The 7468-nt window shown below is 45.1% G+C and overlaps 1 protein-coding gene across 5 annotated transcripts in view; it reads right to left on the bottom strand.

The window, feature by feature from the left end:
• The window catches only part of PLEKHA1 (pleckstrin homology domain containing A1), a 57619-nt gene extending 51422 nt beyond the window's left edge, over window positions 1-6197 (bottom strand). The window contains exon 1 of one of the 5 annotated variants that reach the window (XM_019642973.1): window positions 5940-6197. The gene's annotated coding sequence lies outside the window, so the exon portion shown is untranslated. Of the gene's footprint in view, window positions 1-5346; window positions 5819-5939 lie in introns of those variants that run through there. The other 4 variants (XM_019642971.1, XM_019642972.1, XM_019642968.1 and 1 more) reach the window with 4 other exon arrangements.
• Window positions 6198-7468: the final 1271 nt, after the last annotated feature.

Genomic DNA, 7468 nt, shown 5'->3' with positions numbered 1-7468 from the left:
GCTTGATCACTGCACTGTACACCTGAAGCTGATGTTATATAATATTGTATGTCAACTATAAGTGAATATATATATATATATATATATATATATATGTATAGTCATGGGACGTGGAGTATAGTGTGGGAGTGGAGTCAAGGGAATTGTAATAGATATGTATGATATTGGGGGAAGTGGGGGCGGCGGATTGGGGGAGGGGGCTGTCACTTAGAGGGGTAAAAAGCATAACTATTGCACTGTGTTGTACAGCTGAAACATTCTAAAAAACGTGTATTTCATAATAAAAAATAATTTTTAAAAAAAACTTCAACTTTGTCTGTTTATTAGGACAATCGGTTAGTTTTTTAAAATCCTGAGGCCTAGGCTAGAATCCCCAGACTAATTAAATCAGAAACTGTGGAGATGGGATCTAGGCATCAGTGCATTTTCAAAGCTCCCGAGATAGATAACTCCAGTGTTCAGCCAGGGTTAAGAACCACTGCTCTAATGCAGCCCATCTCTCTCAAAGTAAAAACCAAAGCCCTTACAAAGACATACAGGCCTCATCTGCCCACCGCCTCACCCTGTCCCAATCCCCCCATCACTCACTCATCTGCCCAATGGACTCTTGATACTTCAGACAAGCTCCCACTCACAGCCTTTTAACTCAAATGTCCTTTCCTTACTGAAGCCTTCCCTGGACACCATAGCTACAACTGCAAATGCTCCAAACTGTCCTGCCACTTCCCACCTCTCACCCCTGCTTCTCCTTAGCATTCCCTTAGCATATTCTACTTCTTAGCATTTATTGCTAACAAACAATATCATTTACTTATTTGCCTATTTCTTGTCTGTTTCCCCACACTGGAATGTACATTCCATGAGAGCAGGGATTTGTTTTTCTTTCTATTTACTATTGTTTCTCCAATGCTGAAAACAGTGGCTGGCACAAGGAAGACACTCAATAATTATTTGTTGAATGAAGCATTAAGAAGCCCATAATTACTGCAACAAATATGAATGTTTAATTTTCCAAATAAAATGTTGCTTTTTCCTCATCAGAGAAGAAATCATTTGGCAGATTTAACTGACTGGTCTGTTTAGATGATGTAAGGAAAAAGATTCAAACACTATATTTCTGTTTGGATTTATATTTTTAGTAAAGCTAGTATGAGGCAAAAATAGATAAAATTATATTAGTAAAACCTCATCAAAATTTATCCTTCAATATTACTTATGTTCTAAGGTGTAATTAGATAACACAATCAGTAATAAGTTAACACACTCACAGTTAACACTTCATCAGTCAGGAACAAGGAAGTAAGCCAAAAAACAAACACAAAACAAAAATCAGAAAGAAAAATAAAGAACAATTAAATTCTGCAGTGAGATGTCATTAGGCCCACAGGACTTCTCTATTACTTGTTAACTAGATGTTGGGTGGGACTAACCCTGTTGTCCCAAAACTGCTGACAAACACAAAGCTGAGGATATACAGACGTCAAGGATCAAACATCTGTTGAGTCCAGTACTAACATGCCCCACCCCCACTCCCCCACACACACCCCTCAGGGCTCTGGCACCCTAACGAAAGCTTTACTATCATTCCACACTATACAAGTAGTTGACAGAAGAGAGAGAAAAAATTAGAAGTCTTTCAAGTCTTCAGGGAGAGGAAAGGAAGGGGTTATTCACCCAAAAACGGTGGCAGGGGGCACCCAAGAGAATCATTCACCAAGAGAAGAAGTGCCTACAAGAAGGAGGCACTGGCATCTCATTCTCCAGTTCAATGTCTGCTTATGAAGTGGACTAAGTGACTGACCCTATGCCTATTGGCGAAAGGGGAAAAAGAGAATTGGTGAGAAATGGCAAGGCAGAGAAAGGGGGAAAAATTAAGCAGCCTGCCTGCCACCATTTGGCACCAAAAGGAAGTGAGTTTCCAGCGGGTTAAGTGGCAGAAGGTAGCTGGGCTTGACCTATCTTGCTGGCATCAAAAAATCTGGCTGCAGAAAGAGAAGATCCCCAACCTACCTCCCGCTCACACACTCACAGAAACCAGGGGTGGACTGACAGGGAAAGAATGAGGAGGTGGGCGTGTAGGTTGGAAAAGGCCTACCTGCAGCAAATTTCATAGTCAGCAACTCTGTAGGGGGAGTCTCCTTGAGAAATATCACCAAAACTTCCAGTTTGGATGCCTATCAGTGGATATCAGTGGCGTGTCATGATTATCAAAAGAGGGCTTTTTAATAGTACCAGGTAAGTACCAGGTAAGAAATATTTGTCCTTTTCCTTTTTCTTCTGACTAGTCCCTGTATAAGGAGATCCCAGAAAGGTAAAGAGTAAGCGGTATCTTGGGGGGCACATCACAATCCATCCTCACTCCAAATGCTTCCAGCGTAAGTGGCCTGACAATGGGATAAGGAGAGGGGCTTTAAATTGAATAGGAGATTGAAGGTTTAAACGGAGATAGATTAGACTGCAGCTTTTAATAGCTGTAAATGTAGAAAAGCTATCATTTGCCCAAGATGTCACAGGAGATGGAGGAAAAGGAATATCCTACAAATCATAGTTGAAAGCAATGAGTATTGGGGAGGGAAAAAAACCTTTTCTATTTGTGCTCACCAAGCTCAGACTGCTCAATAACCCGATGACATACTGAACAGCATCAGTGTCCTTAGTAATGAGGGAACACCTGCCGTGGAAATTCCCATGGGGGACTTAACTGCACTGGGGAAGATGCTACATTAGAAATCCTCTGAGAGTGCTTCCAACTCTAAGTGCCTGTGATTGTCCTTTCTTCAAGAAGAGGATAAACTGAATACAGGATCCAGAGTTCAATGGTTAAACCCATGAAAAGCGAGGCTGTGTAAAGGGATAAAATCATAACTTTTGGAAGATAAAACTATCAGATTGACAAGTCTGATAAGGATTCTATGTAGAAAAACCTATTTAAGACTTAAAAATGTTTATTTAAGACTCTCAGACTTACTTAAATGTTTAAAAATATCCCAAATGACTGATTTTCTTTTACATTCAACAGAAATTTCAGCGCCAAAAAGTTTATGATATAAAATCCTCCAAACACTATCTTCCTGAATCAAAGCAATTCAACTAATCGAAAGGCTTACCAAAATAAACAGCAAACATGTTTGCTGAAATATCTTTTAGGAATTATAAGCTCACATTCTTTATCACACAGGAACTACTAGGGAAAAATATCACTTAAGAGCTCAAATGGTTTAACGTTACTCATTAAACATAATAGTCCTATTGCTATAACAACTACCAACAGGAATTTTTATTTTTAAGTAAAAAATAGTCCATTTTTTTATGTTTCTAAAAATAATTAAGCATTCTAGAGAAGCATTCAAAGCTACCAAAAGTTTCTGCCCTAAGAACTCATTCCTGATACTACATCAGTAAACTTCCAAACACTGTATACGTACAAATGGTCAAAAGAATTAAACTAAATTTCAATATTTATCTCCCACTGAAGCCATTTTATTGTATCATTGCAGATCTGAAGTGAGAGGAAGAGAATTATCTTGAAATGCAATATCAAATTTTAATGCTCAAGCATGTGAAAAGGTAGCATTTGTATATTACCTGAGCTCATAGCTGAGGTAGTTACTGCTACAGTGCTTGAAATTTTCTATCTAATAAAACCAGAGTGTAACTATTTTCACATCTGAATAATTACATTTTATTCATAAAACTATTGTCCCCATTCTTAAATGAGTTATTTATGCAACTATTTAATATCAAGCAATATTTCAATAGCAAGGTGACTTAATTATGCTCATAAATTACCTCACAGATTTCATTCTGGGTTACGAATTACCACAGAGTCAAAATAACTGTGGGCTTTCCAGTATGGCTATAAGAACTCTCAGGCTTAAATAAAAGTCAATTTTTTTAAGTGCGTTAAATGTTTTTAGAGAAAAAGTCCCTATAAAATTATAAAATGTTTCCATCTTTCCCAAGTATTGTCCTAGGAGTTTTCAATATAACATATCCTACACATTAACAACGTGTGAGTATTGCCCACAGTGACTTTTTAAACAAAATAATCGAATGCTATTCTTAATGTCTTTAAACATTTCTAAAAAGGTCCTTCCGGCTTATGAACTCACGGCAATTTCCTTAACAATTGTATACTTATCCTGTTTTACTGTCTCTCCTGGTGTATGACAAACTCAAATTTGCACACCACCTCTTCCCTATTTTGCTACATTGCTAAAATGGGAAAACAGAAAGCTACAAACCCACTACTTCCCCCAAAAGCAACAATAAAAATACCAGTTAACAAAATAAAGTGAGATATGAAGCAGTTTCAATCTTCTTAAGCTCAAAAAGTTATCCACTGCTTAACCACAAAGGGCAAATTCACAGCCATCTCTCTTAAGGCAGGTCTGCTCCTCAAGAGAAACCGTCAATGGATACACGGTATGGCTGACAGCGCTATAAAACACAATCACCTATTTAAACCCAAATTCTGCTAAGTTTAAATATACTTGTTTAAATACATAAGTATTCTAAGACGTAATTTCTCTTGGGAAGATCTGGCCAAGATAAGGAGTATTAAACGAACTCTATTTGGGGAAATAGTTTTTGCCACAAGCGTGTTAATACGAAAACCTGAGTCGGCCAAGGAATAGGCATTTCAGTCAAAATGAAGCGCGCTAGTTCTGAAATAACAGTGCTTCAGATGGTGGAGAAAAACATAGTTTTACAGAAGGACTGGAGCTTTTCTCTGAACCACAGAAAGCTTACCCAAATTCTGCTGTAACTGTGTTTCGATGGCCTTAAACTAACAGCCAAGTGTGTAAGATGAGCGGGGGGGGGATAAAGCAGACCGATCCGCAGCTCTGAGATAAAAGACAATGGTTTAGATCGCATACTGCGCTATTCGTTCCAGTCGTTAAGCACACACAGGAAATAAGATTTTCTAGCAAGAACACGAATTCACAAAGGGCAATGACTTCATTACAGCAGAGCAAATATTAAAACAGACCGCGACCGATGGGGCCAACAAGGACGATGGGATCCGAGGGCGACCCAAACCAGCACCCCCGATCGCCTGCCCATTTCCTCCCCCTTCAACCTCCTCACGGGACAAACCCCAAACGCAGCCACTTGGGTTCCACTGTTCAGATGCCCAGCTCCGGGGCACGGCCTGACGGGCGTCCTACCCAAGGCGGCAAATGCTGGAGGCAACAAGACCGCTCTCAGGATGACACCGCTTTCCCCTCGGACGGGCTCTGCAGGGGAGTCCATAGAAAGCATATGCGCTAAACCACAAACCACTCCGGGCGGCCCCCAAGCGGCGCCGCCGCGGGCGGCTGGCCTCGACGCCTAAAGACAGACCCGGCTCCGGTCGCCTCCCCGGTCCTGCCGGTGTGACCTTGGGCAAGTCACTTTCCACGCCCGCACCAGGCGCCGGCAGCGTTCAGGTGCGAAGGTGAAACGCTGATGTGATGGGATTCTGTGACACAGGGCGGAGCCCACTTCTGACTCGGTGAGTCCTAAAGCGAAAGCGCATCCAGACACGGGACGACGATGCCCAAGGCAGCGGAGCCCCCGTGGGCACAGCCCCGGAGTCCAGCCACTCCGACGACAGGCGTCGCCCGCCGGGAATCCCCGAACAGCTGGCCGGCGCGGGGTGTCCCGGACGAGGGTGCGACTGTACTTTTGAGCGGAGCCACCGAGGAGCCCGTCGCCAACCGCGACAGCCGCGGGCCTCCCCGCCCTCCTCGGCCGGACGCGGGGCTGAGGTCAGGAAAACAATAAAGAAGCCGCGGCAAGAGAACGCCGCCCCCTCCCGCCGCCCTGAGCTCGCGCGCGCAGGTGAGTCGACCCCGCGGCCTCGCCCAGGTGCAGCGGCGCGGGGCGGGCACGTGGGGAGAGGAACCGCGGAGTCACCGCCGGGGACCCCGCGCCGCCCGCCGCCCCGCACTCACCAGCGCCTGCGGCCCTTCGGCGAACGCGCGGCCGCCTCCCAGCTCGCCTCAGCCGGCGCGGCGCTCCCGAAGCCCGGCCCCGCCCCCCTCGCCCGGCGCGGCCGCGCTCCTCACGCTGAACTTCACCACGGCCCTCAGCCCGGAACACCCGCACCGCCGCGGCCGCGGATCCTACAGGCGCCCAGTTGCCGGAGCGGTGCCCAGGACGGCCCACCGTGCACTGCGCACGCGTACCCGCGCCGCCTCTGTCCCCAGACGGCGGCCGAGATTCCGGAGCGGGCACTCCCAACCAGCGAAACTACAAGTCCCGGCAGGCGCCGCGCGGGTCCCCGCGGCGTGGCGGCCTGGGGATAGGGCGTCTTCCTGGTTCCAGGGGAGGCGGGCTCGGGCACGTCGGGCGAGTTGGGCGCGGAGTTTGGGGCCCCTGCGCTGCGGAGCATTCTGGGGTTCGTAGTTTTCGAGGACCACAGGGCTTGGCTCGGGGATGGAACTCTGATGTCATCGCCCGGAGCTCCGAGGCATAGGGCTCTTTGAAAATAGGCTTCGTTCGTTTGCAGTTAATTTGTTTGCAAGCTGTCCCATAATCGGTCCAGGAAGCATAAATTCACAGGCTGCTGTATGACCTGGAGAAAAACGCTTTACAGCTCTGCGCGCCAATTCTTCGCTCCTATTTCTCTCTCCCTAGAGCTGTAGCTCCACCTCCTACTTAAAAGGACAGGAGGCTAAGAGAATTTTAAAGGATTAGTTGAAATTCTTTCAGGAAGGATGGAGTATAAGTATGTAGTCTCATAAATATCTATTCACAAGTATTTAACATATCTGTTGAGCACCTACTTTGTGCCAAGTCCCGTGATAAGCACTAAACATACACACCTGAGAACAAGACACGGTCCTGCTTTCATGGGGTCTGTAATCTGTAAGGGGAGCTAATCCATAAGCAAAGTAACTACAGATTTTAATGCAATGGAGAAACTGAGCAAGTTAAAGCGATAGGGAGGAGCTCTTTATAGAGGGTGGTCAGGGAAGGCTCTCAGAGGAAGTGATGTTTGAACTGAAACCTGAAAAATGAGAATTATTCAGACATGCGAAGATCTGGGAAAGAATTATATGCCACGCCTTTCACAATGCATGGCACACACTAGGCTCTCTAAATATTTGTTCCATTTCTGTCCTTCTTCCTTTCCGTGCCCTGCACAGCCTTAGATCACATCCTTCCCCATTCAAAGTCTGTATCAACAACTTTCAGAACATCCTTCCTATGTGAAGATGTATAGGAGGCAAATCAATGTCTAGCAATAGGACAAGCTGTATAGCTGCTAAGACAGAAAACAGGTAAATGCTGATGAGCCTGGTGACATGGTGGGAACCCTAACTACTTAACCCTTCTTTATTTGTGAACTGGGTTGAAAGTCTGGGCCCTCAGCCTGTTCTCCTGACTCCGTTTTGTTTATAAGGCAGAAAATGGATTTGGAGTTTGTCTCTGTTAGGCTCCTAAAGGAAGCTTAGACATTATCTCATCTGAATCAGAG

This window comes from Hipposideros armiger, unplaced genomic scaffold (genome assembly GCF_001890085.2).
Source record: "Hipposideros armiger isolate ML-2016 unplaced genomic scaffold, ASM189008v1 scaffold_74, whole genome shotgun sequence".
NCBI classification, from domain to species: domain Eukaryota; kingdom Metazoa; phylum Chordata; class Mammalia; order Chiroptera; family Hipposideridae; genus Hipposideros; species Hipposideros armiger.
Note: the sequence above shows the minus strand (reverse complement) of the source record. Positions and strands in the feature narration are given on the sequence as shown.